The sequence below is a fragment of the Periplaneta americana genome, chromosome 1 (genome assembly GCF_040183065.1).
Source record: "Periplaneta americana isolate PAMFEO1 chromosome 1, P.americana_PAMFEO1_priV1, whole genome shotgun sequence".
NCBI lineage: Eukaryota > Metazoa > Arthropoda > Insecta > Blattodea > Blattidae > Periplaneta > Periplaneta americana.
The window spans coordinates 188148376-188168632 of record NC_091117.1 but is presented as its reverse complement, the minus strand read 5'-3'; the positions used below and the strand labels follow the sequence as shown (position 1 = coordinate 188168632).

The following is a 20257-nucleotide window of genomic DNA, read 5'->3' as shown; positions in this document are numbered from 1 at the left end:
GTAAATTCGTTGCAATAATGCTTCTCTTGTACGGTTTTAAATTAGCGATGCCCCAGAATTAAATGTAGGCCTACTCTATACCTCGCGCAGACCTCGCATCTCGCAGCTATAGAAACCACTCACTATCTCTTCTGTAGTCCGGATTTGTGCAAGGCGGGCCTCGCATCTCGCATGCGTCGGTTCAGAAAAACCAAGGCTTAATATGATTATTATGAACCGTTAATAATTTCTATTGAAATTGAGTTTATTTATTGTCTTATTACGTAATTTCGTTGCAATAATGCTTCTCTTGTACGGTTTTAAATTAGCGATGCCCCAGAATTAAATGTACTCTATATCTCGCGCAGACCTCGCATCTCGCAGCTATAGAAACCACTCACTATCTCTTCTGTAGTCCGGATTTGTGCGAGGCGGGCCTCACATCTCGCATGCGTCGGTTCAGAAAACCAAGGCTTAATATGATTACTATGAACCGTTAATAATTTCTATTGAAATTGAGTTTATTTATTGTCTTATTACGTAATTTCGTTGCAATAATGCTTCTCTTGTACGGTTTTAAATTAGCGATGCCCCAGAATTAAATGTAGGCCTACTCTATACCTCGCGCAGACCTCGCATCTCGCAGCTATAGAAACCACTCACTATCTCTTCTGTAGTCCGGATTTGTGCGAGGCGGGCCTCGCATCTCGCATGCGTCGGTTCAGAAAAACCAAGGCTTAATATGATTACTATGAACCGTTAATAATTTCTATTGAAATTGAGTTTATTTATTGTCTTATTACGTAATTTCGTTGCAATAATGCTTCTCTTGTACGGTTTTAAATTAGTGATGCCCCAGAATTAAATGTACTCTATATCTCGCGCAGACCTCGCATCTCGCAGTTATAGAAACCACTCACTATCTCTTCTGTAGTCCGGATTTGTGCGGGGAGGGCCTCGCATCTCGCATGCGTCGGTTCAGAAAAACCAAGGCTTAATAAGATTACTATAAACTGTTAATAATTTCTATTGAAATTGAGTTTATTTATTGTCTTATTACGTAAATTCGTTGCAATAATGCTTCTCTTATACGGTTTTAAATTAGTGATGCCCCAGATTTAAATGTACTCTATACCTCGCGCAGACCTCGCATCTCGCAGCTATAGAAACCACTCACTATCTCTTCTGTAGTCCGGATTTGTGCGAGGCGGGCCTCGCATCTCGCATGCAACGGTTCAGAAAAACCAAGGCTTAATATGATTACTATGAACTGTTAATAATTTCTATTTAAATTGAGTTTATTTATTATCTTATTACGTAAATTCGTTGCAATAATGCTTCCCTTGTACGGTTTTAAATTAGTGATGTCCCAGAATTAAATGTACTCTATACCTCGCGCAGACCTCGCATCTCACAATTATAGAAACCACTCACTATCTCTTCTGTAGTCCGGATTTGTGCGAGGAGGTCCTCGCATCTCCCATGCGTCGCTTCAGAAAAACCAAGGCTTAATATGATTACTATGAACTGATAATAATTTCTATTGAAATTGAGTTTATTTATTGTCTTATTACGTAAATTCGGTGCAATAATGCTTCCCATGTACGGTTTTAAATTAGTGATGCCCCAGAATTAAATGTACTCTATAATTTTTATGACTTATCCAAGAAATTAAGCGTCCTTATAAAATATTTATTTCATGTAATATCGACTTAATTTTATGTAATTAATTCTTCATGCTCGCGCCGTAATTTGTGACACCAATACTCGCACGGATTACATTCGTAATTCATCTCCTTTTTAATATAATCAATACTTTTTCATGTACTGTTCAAAATGAAAGTGGCTGGTCTCTTGAGCAGCGAAAATTTCTCTAAGTCCCTTCGGGTGAACGCGCAGTTCACTACCGTAAACCTCCGTGCGCCGCTTTAGTTAACTCCATAATACAAGGCGCTGATTTGGGCCACCTCCACAGCATGCTCCGAATCTCCGTAGTGAATTTTTTGTTTTGTCCTTTCTTTTATTTTCTACAACTCTTTTTAGTGTAATATAATCAAATAATTTTGCTTATACATCTTGATTACACAACTTTTAACACTGTATCACTTCGGAATATGTATGATAAGAACTTTGTTGTGTTAAATTTTAACGTACATTGTTAACATGTTTCGACCTATTTTGGGTCATCTTCAGAACTGGTCGTTGTTGGTCTTGGCGCCTCTTGTTTCCTGTGAGGGTGGGTTCGTAGTGTAGATTCAAAGAGTGTATGTGTTTTGAAATTGAGTTGTGTGTTGAGAATATCGTTGTGGTGTGTTTTTTTGGTGTGTCTGTATATTTCATATTGGTCTAGTGTGTTGAGCTTCTGGCTTTCAATTTCAAAACACATATACTCTTTGACTCTACACCACGAACACACCCTCACAGGAAACAAGAGGCGCCAAGACCAACAACCACCAGTTCTGAAGATGACCCAAAATAGATCGAAACATGTTAACAAGGTACGTTAAAATTTAACACAAAGTTCTTATCATACATATTCCAAAATTTTGCTTATGTTAATTCATGTTACTTACAGATAATTAAGAAATTGGTGAAAATTTGTGGTTATAATTCCACGAAATCAAAATATATTTTATCAGAATTATGGTTTTTCTTCTTCTTTACAATTTGTACGTTTAGCTAGGTCCTAATGATCACGGATTTAGATTAGTATAATAATCATATTCTCTGTAGCACAACTTGCAAATTAATTATTGTCAATTATTTAACCGTCAACATATTTACTGAATGTCACTAAGGCAATAGAGTGCAAAGCAGTAGGGATTAATAAAATAATTAACACAGCATTTTAATATGAAAGCCGCTAATTGTCGTCTTTAGTGTTACTTCCATCTAGCGTCAAAAGTTTCTATTAACACGAAAAAAAAAATAATAAAGCGAAAAGAATTTTAATGATAAAAAAATGACTAAAACCTGTTATATTTTCACTGATGCATTTAAAACGCAACACAAAATGTTTAGTACCTCCACGAAGATTTGAACTCTCAACCTCACGGGCTGTTAACTATTCCTTTACAAACTACGCTAAGAGTTTTACTGCAGTCAGAATTCCATTGTAGCGAGCAATGGTCATACTCCACTTGAGAACCTGTCATACAATATATAGTGTTTGTGTTACAATATTCACTGTTTAAACACTCTGAACGATCTGTCTGTTTTAAATCTCGTATATGAATTATTTTCTCGGAAGATTTTAGTGATTAATAAATTCTGTTCCCCATTATAACTACTAGAAGAATATACGCAATCTTTTGAACAAAGCCTGGCTGTCACGAGCGCTCACGGAAATACCCGATTCGAACTTCGTCTCTCAGGCGCCGGCCACTTTAATTTTGACCAAGTGTACAATACTAATGGTTTAGTTACACAGAACGTACAGAGAATAAAATTTCAACATTAATTTGTCAATAAACGGTTCACTTTATGTAAAAAAAGACAAAGACATAAATTGTCATGTTTTAATATCTATCGCGACATTCATAGTAAACCTTACAATTTTAAAGAGGTATGAAAACATCGGCAACGAAACTTTCCACACAATTAATTTTTTATTGGTTGAACTATGCATGAAATCTTTTGCCCAATTAGAAGTCTACTTTTTCCGTCGGAAAGAAAATAAATGTCGAAAAATGTGAAATAGGAGAAAACAAACACTGAAGATGACATCAGGTATACAAAGTAAAGTACGCTTGTATTATAAATGCCCAAATAATTATGAAATTATTGAGATAATGAGTATAAGTTAAATATTTTTGAAAACTAAAAGAAATAATGATCTTCCAGGTCAGGCAAAAATATTACAGTATTTACCAAAATGTTGAAAAAATCTGACATTTCTAGAATCAATGTATACCTCTTTTAAGTAAGAAAGCCCATAATTCACTGAGAAGGTTAGAGTTGCGGAAAGGCATGTGCATTTGATAAATAATCGGAGGTTTATCATCTCTGTAAAGAGTTTTCTGGTATAATCTTTAAAGTAATTTCAACTCAATTTAAAATAACATTACATTATATAAATCTGACAGCCTCATGGTCTAGTGGTAAGAGCTTCTGGCTATAGTTCATTAGATCCGGGTTCGGTTAGAGCACAGGAATTTTTCCTTAAAGGGGATTATTCCTGTGTTCGCCCATGATCTGGAATTTGGGTTAAGTTTAGATTTAAGACCTCTCCTGGCACATCATAATCATAGCTAATCATCGGGGCAATCGCCCCAAAATTAGAAGTGGGTTACTCCTAAGCCACTGCCAGGAGAGAAGACCAGAAATGTCGAAAAGACAACCTGGTGGCATTGGATTAAAAAAAAAAACATTATATAAATCTCGTTAAATTATCATCATTTAAAAATATATCTACTTCAACCTTAGCTTCCCACATCTATAGATTAGACAATTGAATAAAACTGTTCTGTTTTGAATAAAAAGTATTATGTTACAAAATTTATTTTGATCCTCCATTGGTGAACTAAACATCCTTACTTTTTACTACTACTACCCTGTATTTTATATTATTTGAGAGAGGATCAGAGGTTAAGGGTGTTCGACAATAAGGTGCTTAGGAAACTATTTGGGGCTAAGAAGGGTGAAGTTACAAGAGAATGGAGAGATTTGCATAACGCAGAACTGCACGCATAGTTTTCTTCACCTGACATAAATATGAATATTAAATCCAGACGTTTGAAATGGTCAGGGCTTGTAGCACGTATGAGCGAATCCAGAAATGCATATAGAGTGTTAGTTGGGAGATGGGAAGGAAAAATATCTTTGGGGAGACCGAGACATAGATGAGAGGATAATGTAAACATGGATTTGAGGAAGATGGGATATGATGGTAGAAACTGGATTAATCTTACTCAGAATAGGGACCGATGGCGACCTTGTGTGAGGGCGGCAATGACCCTAAGGGTTTCTTAAAAGTCATTTGTAAGTATGTAAATTTTTAGACTGAAGTCCATACAATCTATTTTAATTTTGTCCATTCTTAGCAGTGAAGTTTCCTCTTAAACCATTATTGCATACATTACTTCGTGGGCCTATAGGCCTATAATACGTTACTTTCAGTAAGACTTATATTCGCCTGTCACATTGATTCATTTCTTGCATCATCGTTCTCTAACGCTCGTCCTATCTGATATATGTCGTCGTCTTCCTGTATTTGTTCGTTGCTAATGAGGTTCCAGCTTCCCGTTTCTCTGACTCTGTACCTTTCTGCGTTAAGTACTCCCCGTGCTAAAGTTACTCTTTATTATTAATGGCTTGCATTACAACTCAGGTTAATTTGTGTAATTTGACTTAATTTCTCATATATTTACTCAATATTTGTCATCCTATATAATTCTCATGTTTTAAATTACCTACATTACGATAAGTAGCCTACTCTCTCGAAATTTTTATTTATTCTTCATAACATATTATTTCTAAATGAGGCAGTAGAGCAAGTGGACAGCTTAAAATACAGGGTGATCAGTTTGAATATGGATAAAATAAAAACACCGTAAAACATTAACTACTGAACATTATTTGTTGAACCATTGAGCATATAATACTGAATGATGGGAGATTCCTCAGAGCTCAACATGACCCCATTGAGCACCCTGCACAACTCATAACGGTGATGCAATTCAGCCCATGTCCGTTGTAACATAAGAGGGATGATTTGTTGAAAACCTTGAGTAATTTTTAGTCTCAGATCTTCTGTGAATAGACAATGTCTTTAACAAAATCCTACATGTGATTTACAAGTGGGTGACGAAATTACTGAGGCATAGCCTATTCCAATTTAGCGCGAACATGACAATTAAAAAGAATGTTAAAGTCGAAGTGTTATGTAAGTTTTTTGAATTGAAGTTAGGAGGGGTTAGATCTGGGGAGTTTGGAGACCAAGCCAATAGATAGCTGTTTCTCGTACTGGGTTTCACCTGAGACCTACTGCATGTTTTTTAACACAGAACCTCTTTCTACAAATGTTCGATACCACAACATTATGCAGTCGTATATAGGTACATTACGCATACCATACTCGCGTCAAAATTCCCTTTGAACTCTTTTAACACTCTCAAATTTAGCATACCAAAGAACACATTGTGCCCGCTCTTGATTTGTAATAGCCATTTTAATCATCTACGATTTTCATTTGTACTTTCAGATTATGCATTGTTGATTGTCATATATGGAAACTCCTATCATTTAATCATAATATAACCAGCAAGAAATTTTTCCTACTATGATAATAGCTTTACAATAATACATTAATATTATCCATACCCAAACGGATCAGACTGTTGTACTATAACCAGTAACATGAGCTGCTGCCAGGAAGTCAAAAGGAGGACAATAAAGGCAAAGAAAGCTTTAACAGAAAAAGGAGCATCTTCTGCGGACCTCTGGAAAAAAAACTAAGGAAGAGACTAGTGAAGTGTTTTGAGTGGAGTGTGACATTGCGTGGGACAGAAACATGAACATTACGACAAAGTAGAGAGAAGCGAATAGAGGCATTTGAAATGTGGATATGGAGAAGAATGGAGCGTGTGAAGTGGACAGATAGAATAAGAAATGAAGCTGTGTTGGAAAGAGTGGGTGAAGAAAGAATGATTCTGAAAATGATCAGGAATAAAAGTGGGAATTGGTTGGACCATTGACTGAGAAGAAACTGCATACTGAAGGATGCACTGGAAGGAATGGTGAACAGGAGAAGAGTTCGAGGCAGAAGAAGATATCAGATGATAGACGACAATTTGACGTTTTAAAAGTGCGCACATTACGTGTATTAACCCTTGGTTTTTCTGAACCGACGCATGCTACTTGTGAGGTGCGAGGTCCGCCTCGCACAAATCCGGACTACACGAGAGATAGTGAGTGGTTTCTATAACTACGAGGTGCGCAGACCTCGCAGTTATAGAAACCACTCACTATCTCTCGTGTAGTCCGTATTTGTGTGACCTCGCATCTCGCAGTTATAGAAACCACTCACTATCTCTCGTGTAGTCCGGATTTGTGTGACCTCGCATATCGCAGTTATAGAAACCACTCACTATCTCTCGTGTAGTCCGGATTTGTGTGACCTCGCATATCGCAGTTACAGAAACCACTCACTATCTCTCGTGTAGTCCGGATTTGTGTGAGGCATGTCTCGCACGTCGCATACGCCTGTTCAGAAAAACCAAGGCTTAAAGTTGCTATGCAATTTCTGCCCATAGCTTTCAAGCATTCCATACTTATGTTTTGAAATGGTACAAGTTTGAAAAGTGCAATGCGCAAGTTTCACAGAAGCTTTCCAAACATTTATAAGCTTTAGTTAAGAACTTCTAGCTGGCAATAAATCTATCGGAACAACTTTTCACTGAATGACGCCGTAGTACTGCATGCGTCATATTGCTTGAATGAACACACTTTTTTCTTCCGTATAAATATAAGAATGTCTTTCTTTTCCTATCATGATATTATCATGTAGGCTACTTCTTCAATTTTTAATGTTTTCTTCTGACCCCAGTGTAGGCCTACTTCATCTTCACGCTACACTGAAGTTCTACCTTTCATTGACCTTTCTTTTTTTTAATTTTAAAAACATGTTGGGTCCGATAAGTATAATAATAAAATTACAAATATGTATGGATTTATTACCGTCAGAATTACTTATCAATAATCAAAATTAAACCATTAGATTATTACATGAAATGGTACATAATGACCGGCGAACGTTTTCGCCATGAATATGGCATCCTCAGGTCTCATCGAAGCAATGACACATAATGAACACTTATGATTTCTGGTTTAAATACAATTGTTAAAAATGTTTGAAAAAGTTAATATGATAGGCGGTGTAAGCATATGCGATTAAGAACATACGTGTAACATACAATTTAAAACCAAAGTATAGAAAAAACAAATAATGTGCTGATGGTTAATGTACAACGAGATAAAATAATTTGACAATCTTCACGACACGAGTCGTGTTGCTACAACACTACGGTTAGGTCAGCATCTCCTCAACCAAATTTGACTTTGGTTTCATACACCGCTCAAACAGCAACACGGGCGAGCTATATACCATAGCATGGTCTACTATTTTGTGATTTATGACCACCTGCAATTGAAGATTGTCAAATTATTTTATCTCGTTGTACATTTAACCATCAGCACATTGTTTGTTTTTTTCTATATTATTATTATTGTATCTCCAATGGGGGGTAGCCCTATTTTACATATGTATGCTAGGGCTATAGTTTTACACGAAAAATAGGCCTAAGCATAAAACAAATTGAAAAGAAAAATAAATTAGCTTACACAATGGAAATAAAACCTAAACAATCCGTAATTTAAACATTGCGATTGCAAATCAAACATCAGGCATCAATTGAGACATACAGAAAACAGTTACAACACATAAACAAAACATTTCTTATAGCGGTACTCTATAACACAATTAAGCAACTTTCCCTAACATACATCATAAATTAATACACTATAGTCACACAAACGCAATCAAGCATCCCACAACTATGACTCACATACACAACAAATCAAGCATCCTCTACAACACATACACTTCAACATGATAACTATGCTTTTAAAAGTTACAGATTTGGCTGCAAAAGAATAAATAGGACACTGTTACTAAATACTGTTATTTCTACAAGGTCTTAAATACACCTGTAATACATATGTGAAATTCCTTTATGCAACTTTTTTTTCCTCTTCTTTGTATGGTGTTAAATTGTATGTTACACGTATGTTCTTAATTGCGTATGGTTACACCGCCTATCATATTAACTTTTTCAAACATTTTTAACGATTGTATTTAAACCAGTAATTCGCGGGTGCTCGTGTAAAGGGGTTAAGTTATTTTGGCTACACTGGAATAAGTACAGATTTGAACTATCCGCAATTACTTTTCTCTTGTGTTAAAGGGGTTAAGTTATTCTTCCATCTATAACGCAGTTACAGTGCTCCATATTTTGTGACAAAGGGGTTTTGTTCAGTACCAAAGGAGAGAAGTTTACAAACCTTGCAATTTGACTTCACCCGCTTTACACGAGCACCCGCGAATTATAAGTGTTCATTATGTGTCATTGATTCGATGAGACCTGAAGATGCCATATTCATGGCGAAAACTTTCGTCGGTCATTATGTACCATTTCATGTAATAATCTAATGGTTTAATTTTGATTATTGATAAGTAATTCTGACGGTAATAAATCCATACATATTTGTAATTTTCATTGACTTGTTACCTTATTCTTGTTGGGCTGTTCGGATGAAAGCTAGAATATAATTTTCCACTTATCCACACTCCATTTCAGATGATCCTTGTTCCACTCATTCTGAGGTGTCAGCAAGGGTCTCCGAAGAGTAGTCCTCGACTTCTATCCTGAAGCAGTGAAACAGTTCGCCTGCTTTCTCTCACTTTGGCTTTGCTCTCAACATCACTGCTGCATAAAGTCTCCAGCTTTAAGTTCTCGGTTCTGATGAGACAATTTCATAATGTTGATATCCACTCGAAAAATTTAAGTTTACATCCCTTCAATACTTATTAGTAGGGGCGGATTCCTATGCACTAAAAGTGGCATAATGTGTACGCGCACGTATGCATTAAAAACCAGGATATATGCACTAAAAATAGCAAAACATTCACTGTTAAAATATGTTTTTCTATTTTAAGCAATTTACTATAATTGATGGTTTTCTGCTATGCATAAGAATAATGAGACACCGTCAGTTGTTAAAGTCGCGTGTCTTTCAACCCACTGCTTAAGCAGCACACTTCCGGCATATTTTTCTTTAGGCATTGTTAATAAAATTAATTCAAAATTAGATCTAATAATTTTCGTGCTGCTGAGCTATTGTAAAATGCAATGCACCTTTAACACATTGTAGAAACCTCATACATCTATATTAAGCATTAAATTACATAACTCTGATTGTTGCCTTATACAATGTAAATGTCCGATTATTAAGGAGTCCTCTTAAGGGGAGTTGGTCATTATCGCATGCAAAATAATGGTAAAAATAGCCTATCTTCTAGCAGTCATAAATATAATAGTCTACTATTTATCAGTGCTTTTTCATTTTTGTTAGCTATGTGTGTATACACATTAAGCTTTAAAATGAAAAAGAATGATGACTCTAGAGTAAATCTGTATCCTTAAATTAATTTTTTTAATTAAGCACAATTTTTTTTTATAAATTCACTACATCTCTGTGATTAGGTACACTCTATTCACTTATTATAACACATATAGAATTGAAAATTTGACCACTTACTGCTAATAGATACTAAAACATACCCTACTAAAATTATTCATATATCTGTAATATTATGGGCATAGGGCTTATAGTAATCATCACCGTCAATAAATTTAAAAAAATTGAAGATTAGTATAAGCCCTATGCCAATAATATTACAGATATTTTAATAATTTTAGTAGGGTATGTTTTAGTATCTGTTAGCAGTAAGTGGCCAAAATTTTAATTCAATGTGTGCTATGATAAGTGAATAGAGTGTACCTAATCACAGGTATGTAGTGAATTTATATAAAACATATGTTTAAATTCAAAAATTAATTTAAGGGTAAGATTTACACTAGACTAACCATTCTTTTTTCATTTTAAAGTTTAATGTGTATACACATATCACTAAAAAAATGAAATATCTGTGATAAATAGTATTACATTTTTGACTGCTTGAAGATAAGCTATTTTTACCATTACTTTGCATGCGATAACGTCCAATTCCCCTGAAGTTAAATATTTAGGCATAATTTTCGGCAATCATTTAAAATGGAACCAACACATTAATTACTTTTGTAATAAATTAAGTAAAATAATGTATTATTTCGTTTATTGAGAAATTACTTGTCAATAAGGTTATTACGCACAATATACTTAAGTTTATTTGAATCGGTAATTATGTATGGAATTATAGGATGGAGTAGCTTATTTAAAACCAATTTGAATTCACTTTATTTATTACAGAAGAAAATAATTAAAATATGTCTTCTTAAACCTATTGATTTTCCATCTCAAAAATAGTTTCAAGACTTTAATGTTCTTAAAATCAGACAAATGTATTATTTTTATTAATAAAATTCATACATAAAAATCTAAATGATTTTGAATTGTATTGTCATAGTTATGAAACAAAAGGTATGAATTCTTTAAGATCGTTTGAACCAAAATGCAATACTGCTACAGTATTTGATCAACAGTAATCTCACTAAAGGTTTTGATTTTATCTAGAGAAAATCAAAACTCGAGTGGGATTTAATTGACTACTATACGATTAGAAGAAAGTATATAAAGATTAGAAGTAACGAAGTACTCCAATACAATAAAATATTAATTGACTTACGAAAATACAAAACTGTCTTCAAATTTGTACCATCTCAACATTATAAATATTACGCTAGTAGATGGCAGTAGTGTGTTATGAATAACTGTTTTCTTATCAGTTGTGCCAACTATGGAATCTTCATTGAACTCTGTGGAAGGTTACTGGTCAAGAAGGCTTTGTTAATTCAGTTTCATTTTTATTACAACAGTTGCATTCCACTTCAATTTTCCCGATCCCAGTAATCAACGTCACTTGACAGATGATTTTCAATAGATCTTAGTATTAAACAATCTCTGATATGTGACTATTCATAATATCATATAGCAGAAGCTATAACATAACCTAAGTAATATAAACGAGTGTTAGAAAAGTTTTAATTAGGGATGATGAAATAAACAAGAAACATTTTAATTAACGATGATAAAATAAAAAAATTAACATGAATAATTAAAAAAAACAATTCTTTAAATTAGGTACAATTTTCAAATTTGAATGTTTTAGTAGTTGGTGGTTCAGTTGATGTTATATTGGACGTGTGCGTAAAAGAAGTGAACTCGGTGATGTATATGGTGTATCCCTCAATTTATTCAGAATTTCCGAATGGTGCTCTTCATTTATTTGTAAATAGGGTTTCAGGGAAGATGCATAGCTATGACCAGTGATCTTTATTAATTCTTGTTCTTCAATGCCAATGTGAGTCATATTTGAAAGTGCTGTGCATCGACTGGAGTGGTTTGTAATTTTCTGTTTTTTTTTTTTTTTTTTATTATTTTACGTCCAGACCAGTGCAGTTTGAAATGTTGGCAAACAAAGAAACAAATGCTAGGGTAGTGATAAAATTAAACAAATGCTAGGGACGCGATAAAATTAAACAAATGCTAGGGACGCGATAAAATTGTGCGATAAGCGGCCATGATTGGTTGAAAGACGTCCTTTCATATCGTTTTATTGGTCAAAAGTAGTGTGACGTAGTAAAAGTGTAATAGTCATAGTAATTTAGGTCCAAAAGTATATAACAAATTTATATTTAAATATCCTAATCTTGTCAATTCTAATATCTTTATATTTCTTTTCGGCATTTTCAGTTTGGTTTGATAAACTATCGACAACACAATTTTCTACAATAGCAGAGGATTTTCACTCATCATTACTCTTTAGTGTCAAAAACATCAACCCCTGTGTTGGCCAAAAGAGTAGGCCGAATTTCTAAAACAATGATCTCTATATTTCGAGATTTGTAAATTCAGAAACATTGCTATTGGTCAAAAGAGCCATTATTAATATTATTTAACATCCAATTGCAGAAATTTTCTCTGTTTACATTATTACTGCGTAGAGTAGGTTTAATTTGTACTTAATAAAAGAAATGCTTCTCTCTTCTTAGCTTTTACAATAAACTGTCTAGCTTTTATTAATCACTTAATCTTATAGTACTTTGATTTTTATTGTATCTGTAAATTTAATATTAATTGTAATTGTAATTGTATTCTTAATATTGCAGTTGTAATACCCTGGTAGAGGAGAAGAGAAGGCCTGATGGCCTTATCTCTACCAGGTTAAATAAATATATAAATACATAAATAAATAAATAATAAAAAATAAATAAATAATATTATGTAGCTGCAATTCCAGAACAAATGAAGTAGTATATTGCTATTTTGTTATTAAACACATTAATCTCGAGATCTTATAGTGGATATTCTTGTAATACCGAACGCAATTTCTATATACGGGCGAACTTAAAAAACAAATAAAGTGTATCGGAATAACCCGTATACTTAAAGACATTATGAGAAAGGGAAATTTCAGCAATTTCAGGAGAAGAATTACCGGTAATGCGTGTTAATGCAAATTTTCTTAGAAGGTATTAGAGATGTGTGGCTGCACAAATACACCGTTTCCAATATCATCTATGGCAAAGGTTGTTGGTTATAGTAATTTGCAAGAGCAATCTGTGCGCTTGACTTAAGGGACTATAAATACCCGACCCTGCCGACAAACAGCATGCTTCCAGCCGCCACGCTCGGCCGCACACTCACGGATGAAGGTCTACTTGAAGGCTCTGTTGCTAATGGTAACTATTTCAGCTGTAAATCGAGCGGAATGGGATTCGAATCTCGACAAGGAGCTGAATATTAATCTTGTTTCTGAAGGAAATGGATATTTCTCTTTTATTTTGTGCTCGTTGGTCTTAACTCATGGACTTGTGTCATTCTAGCCACATGGTCGAGTAGTTAATGTGTTTTATGAAAGTTGCAAATGTTGGTAAATAATCTCAGCAAGCATAGTACTTATCAGAAAAAGTGAATGTCTTGTTCGTGTGTGACTATTATTATTATTATTATTATTATTATTATTATTATTATTATTATTATTGTTATTATTATTATTATTATATTTACTTACTTACTTATGGCTTTAAAGAAACCCTGAGGTTCATCGCCGCCCTCAAATAAGCCCGTCATAGGTCCGCATCTTGAGCAAGATTAATCCAGTCCGTATCATCATATCCCACCTCCCCAAATCCATTTTAATATTATCCTCCCATCTACGTCTCGGCCTCCCCAAAGGTCTTTTTCCCTCCGGCCTCCCAACTAACATTCTATATACAGTTCTGGATTCGCTCATACGTGCTACATGCCCTGCCCATCTCAAACGTCTGGATTTAATGTTCCTAATTATGTCAGGTGAAGAATACAATGCGTGCAGCTCTGCGTTGTTTAACTTTCTCCATTCTCCTGTAACTTCATCCCTCTTAGCCCCACATATTTTCCTAAGCATCTTATTCTCAAACACCCTTAACCTATGTTCTTCTTTCAAAATGACGGTCCAAGTTTCACAACCATAAAGAATAACCATAATATAACTGTTTTATAAATTTTAACTTTCAGATTTTTTGACAGCAGACTGAATGATAAAAGCTTCTCAACCGAATAATAACAGGCATTTCCCATATTTATTCTATGTTTATTTTCCTCCAGAGCATCATTTATATTTATTACTGTTGCTCCCATATATTTGAATTTTCCCACCCCTTCAAAAGATAAATTTCCAACTTTTATATTTCCATTTCGTACAATATTCTGGTCACGAGACATAATCATATACTTATTCTTTTCGGGATTTACTTCCAAACTATATCTTTACTTGCTTTAAGTAAAATTCCTGTGTTTTTCCTAATCGTTTGTGGATTTTCTCCTAACATATTCACGTCATCCGCATAGGCAAGCAGCTGATCTATCCCGTTCAATTCCAAACCCTCTCTGTTATCCTGGACTTTCCTAATGGCATATTCTAAAGCAAAATTAAAAAGTAAAGGTGATAGTGCATCTCCTTGCTTTAGCTCACAGTAAATTGAAAACGCATCTGACAGAAACTGACCTGTACGCTATAACGTAAGATATGCATCACTAAGTTCCAAAAATAATTCTTTGTCTAATGATACAGTAAAGAATAATGTATTATTATTATTATTATTATTATTATTATTATTATTATTATTATTAGTTAGGAGATTTATTTAACTTCTACCTCAAGTGTTTGAGCCCACTCAATGTTTTCCAAAATTCCTTGAACAAATTGGTAATCAATAATAAATATGCTAACAGTTTTTCAGAGATCAGAGTTTTAACTTTATTAACAACAAAGTCTCATTTGCCACAAAATACTATTTACCCCCTGTTTCAAACATTATTTGATGATGTTTAATGTAATAGCCTGCATATAGCCTCTAGCTACATCCCTATCGCGTTATATTTTGTGCTGTGGCGGTCAAGATATTCCCGGTGCCAACTCACTAAATTTGCAACTGTGTAAAGAGCTTACAAAAACATGTTTTTTTAGCATGTGACACAAAGCTGTCTACAGCTGCATGCCTCCTGTCACTCCATGGAGAGCATGAAACATGTTGGACAGACCATTGTTGGGTGTACAGGTCCTTTATTTCTGTAGCAGCTCTTATAGCGTAAGCAATGCCATCAATTATGAAGAGGAAGATAATAATCTCTCTTGACTCCATCGGGGCATAAAAGTGTCTTTGATCTCTCAAATACGGTTGATTTATAACATAAGATATGCATCACTAGGTTCCAAAAATAACTCCTTTTCTAATGATACAATAAAGAATAATGTACGTTATTTTAGGTTTCTTCCAGTCAATTCATATGAAGTGGAAATAATCTTTTGGGGTATACATATTGGTTTACTTAACGTAATAAGATTATTTTATTTTGACAGATTAAGAATTTATATTGTTGTTTAGTCAACTGTCCGAAGACAGGTTTGAACCTCATAAGTGACACCAATAAGGCATTGAGAAAGATAAATATGCCTATTTGTTATTAGAAATAGCGCATGAGTGCATTAATTTTATAGAAAATAAAAATTCAGACAACAGAGCATAATAACCTCGTCAGACGATGATCTAGAGTCCGTAATAAAGAAATAAATAACAACTTCGCTATTCGAAGAATAAATAAATAAATAAATAGATAAATAAATAAATAAAATTATACCGTATATCGATGGCTAAGAAGAGATATCATGTATCTACAAGCATGGTAATTTAGTTTAACTACATTATTGTTATTATTTAGATTAACTAAGATTAACTGCATTATTATTATGTTCACAAACTTGGACAATGTACTAATATTTTGTTCTCGAATAGATCTTGCAAAACAGAAACATATTTAAGTTTGTCTAGTTTGAGAATAGTAATATGCGTTACAAGAGCGGTATGTTGAGTTTTCATGTTCGAGGAAAAGTTTGAAAAAGCGAAACGTAGTTGCAATGAAATCTCCATCTTGGTTTCTGTTCAATGACGGAAAATTTGCAAAACGAAAATATCTATCTTCAATATTGTTCCTTTAAAATGTTTTCTGTGTTTACTATACTCCAGCAGGCCGTGATATACGTCTGTCTTTTTTCCCCCAGTCTATAAATACGAACTTAAAACAAACGGTAAGGTTATGTAATGATTTATTTTTCATTTTAATATTTTAACAATATTATTTATATAACATATTGCAGTAATAACATCGGCAAGTTTGTTGATTTTTTTCACGGCTTCCTTAATGTTACTTGCATCACGAATGCAGTAACTTTAGTGGAGTTGTAGAGTTTACTTAATTTTTGCAAATATTTAAAAACAATAATTAACAGTGCAATTTAGGTGAAATTGCAGTGGTAAGTTTCCAATTTATAGTTATTACTATATTGAACGTCTCTAAAAATAATATGTTAAAAGCCTAAAGCAGTAAAATCAATATGTCACTTAAGCGGTAAGAAGAGGGAAATTGTTATGTGTGTTAGGTTGGGAATACTGAATGTGAAATTTTAGACTTTCCGCGGATTGGTTTTGTGCGGAAACCAAGCAAATACGCACGATCTCGCACAAAATAATTTCTAAAACAGTTTTTTTTATTTACCTGCAATTGTACAGATATGAGTTACCACTTTTTAGCTATCGATATGCTATATTATTTTAATACCGTATATATATATATATATATATATATATATATATATATATATATATATAGGCCTATTATACAAAATACCGCATGCCTGAATCTCATACAGATAACATTATGATGAGTCAAAATATATTAAACTATTCGCCAATACACAGAATGCACGTAAGATGGCTGTCTAGCAGGGGAATAAATATTATTATAGGAGGGAAATCAGATCTCTAAGTTAGTGAATCCTTTAACGGACCAATAACACTAAAGATGTTTCTTGCAACGCGTCTTTCGAACTTATTGGTCCGTTAGTGGCTAACGAAGGAATAAATGCGTTCTTGCAACCCACCATGAGTATGCATTTTGTATCATGTTCACGTTTGTTGTTAATGTTCGTTCTTCTGTCATCTTATTTTCTTGACTGAATTTTGAAAATGACTCACAGTTTTCTCCAGTATACAATTCCGTCTCGATTATGGACTCCTTCCATTGTTCCGGTACCTATTTTTAAGAAGGGGGACAAGACTAACTGTAGTAACTTTCGAGGAATAGCCTATCACTTTTGTTGACGTCGTACAAAATTTTGTCGAATATCTTTTTGAGAAGATTAACTCCATATGTAGATGAAATTATTGGGGATCATCAGTGTGGTTTCAGGCGTAATAGATCGACTATTGATCAGATTTTTTGTATTCGATAGATATTGGAGACAAAATGGGAGTATAAGGGTACAGTACATCAGTTATTCATGGATTTCAAAAAGGCGTATGACTCGGTTAAGAGAGAAGTTTTATATAATAGCCTTATTGAATTTGGTATTCCCAAGAAACTAGTTCGATTAATTAAAATGTTTCTTAGTGAAACTTACAGCAGAGTACATATAGGCCAGTTTCTATCTGATGCTTTTCCAATTCACTGCGGGCTAAAGCAGGGAGATGCACTATCACCTTTACTTTTTAACTTCACTCTAGAATATGCCATTAGGAAAGTTCAGGATAACACAGAGGGTTTGGAATTGAACGGATTACATCAGCTTCTTGTCTATGCGGATGACGTGAATATGTTAGGAGAAAATCCACAAACGATTAGGGAAAACGCGGAAATTCTACTTGAAGCAAGTAAATAGATAGGGTTGGAAGTAAATCCCGAAAAGACTAAGTACCGTATTGGCCCGAGTGTAAGCCGCACCCGAGTATAAGCCGCACCTTTAATTTTAGGGGGAAAGGAGAGAAAAAAAAAAGAAAAATTGAGTGCAGAATGAGAAAAAAAGGAAAATTGAGTGCAGTGAAATTTACCTGTCACATTATCCAGTTACAAAACTGTTTACACTATTTAAACACTTTTTCTTCAATTACGGTATTACGTGGGTAAATCACCAAAAATACCGGTACAACTAATCACCGTCTTCTCCAGTGTCACTGCTGACTTCACTCTACCGGTACCGGTATTTGTTTCATCACTGTCACTTTGTTCATCACTCTCCGCCCAAAGTACATCGTCCTCACTGCCATCCAGAGCATTAGACACGCAGCATTTCTTGAAGCCTTTGATGATTGAATCTGGTGATATCGTGTGCCATGAAGAGAGAATCCACTCACACATAAGGCTGACAGATGGCTTCTTGATATTCCCAGGTGGAGTGAATGCATGACTCCCTTCTAGAAGCCAATCCGAATACTGTTTTCGGAGATGGTCTTTAAAAGGCTTGTTCACGACGACATCAAGCACCTGCAATTTTGATGTCATACCTCCAGGTATGACGACTAGGTCTGTCTTCAATGCAGTAATTTTCTTCTTTACTTCGGGTGTGAGGTGACCTTTAAAGGCATCCAATACCAACATAGCCCTCTTACAGAGCAGCGCACCTGGTCTGCGATTCCAAACCGTAGCTAGCCAGTCCACCATTAGTTCGGTTGTCATCCATCCTTTCTCTTGGCAACGAATCACTAATCCCTTAGGTAAATTCTCCTTGGGCATAGTTTTACGCTTCAGAATAACGTACGGAGGCAGTTTTCCTCCATCTGCCGTAACCGCCAGCATCACAGTGATTCTTTGTTTTTCATTTCCAGTTGTTCTCAATGATATGCTTTTCGCCCCTTCATTGTCAACTGTCATATTGCTCGGCATGTCCCAAAATACGGGCGTCTCGTCGGCATTGCTGATCTGGTGTAATGGGTAAGAGTGGCGCTGACGAAATTCAATGACGTGCCTCTGGAAGTTGATGAGTTTCTCAGTAAAATCCTCTGGCAGTCTCTGTGCTAATGAAGTGCTTCGTCGGAGAACAAGGCCACTTCTACGCATAAACCTGCGGCACCAACCTATACTCCCATGGAATTCTGTCTGTGGAATGTTTAGGGTCTTCGCTATTTCCAACGATTTTACCTGGATTACTTGTCGAGAGATAGGCATCCCTTCTTTCCTTTTGTCTTGTACAAAGGAAAGGACCCTACGTTCTAGTTCAGGGTATTTCCCAGCCTTGGGTCCTCTGAAAGATTTTCTGGTTGTATTGGCATTTTTCAATTTATCCTCCGAGGCGATCCAGCGCCGCACATTAGACTCATCCACACTAAACTTTTTGCCGGCTTCTCTATTAGACGTACTCCTAGCATGACGAATAACTGCAAGTTTGAAACTAGCGTCATAACTGCGCCGAATTCCCAAGCTTGTTGAAGCTTTTCTTTCTACGTTTCCGCTCATGGCTGAACCCGTAGCTACGTACAAACTGTTTTAATCTGTCCTATCATACACAAGAGTACGATCACTGTAATATGAAGACTGGTACATTGTTGCGTCATATACCATACGACTGCTGACAATTTCAAACACGAGCGCGTGGCATTGTTGCTCCATTTCAAAATGATAAAATTACCGGTAGTAACATGCGCCACATTTCAAGTTTAAATTTATCGGCCGCGCAAATAAGCCGCACCCCAACTTTTCGAGTTTGAAATTTGAATAAAAAGTGCGGCTTATATTCGGACCAATACGGTATATGATTATGTCTCGTGAGCAGAATATTGTACGAAATGGGACTATAAAAGTTGGAGATTTATACTTCGAAGAGGTGGAAAAATGCAAATATCTTGGAGCAACAGTAACAAATATAAATAACACTCGGGAGGAAATTAAACGCAGAATAAATATGGGAAATGCCTGTTATTATTCGGTTGAGAAGCTTTTGTCATCTAGTCAGCTATAAAAAATCTGAAAGTTAGAATTTATAAAACAGTTATATTATCGGTTGTTCTGTATGGCTGTGAAACTTGGACTCTCACTTTGAGAGAAGAACAACGATTGAGGGTTTTTGAGAATAAGGTGCTTAGGAAAATATTTGGGGCTAAAAGGGATGAAGTTACAGGAGAATGGAGAAAGTTACACAACGCAGAGCGCACGCATTGTATCCTTTACCTGACATAATTAGGAACAT

General features: G+C 34.9%; 1 protein-coding gene across 1 annotated transcript in view; it reads left to right on the top strand.

Annotated features, from left to right (window-relative positions):
- LOC138705433 (probable G-protein coupled receptor No9) overlaps positions 1-20257 on the top strand; it is a 1480426-nt gene that overhangs the window by 1131490 nt on the left and 328679 nt on the right. The gene's annotated exons all lie outside the window — the stretch shown is intronic.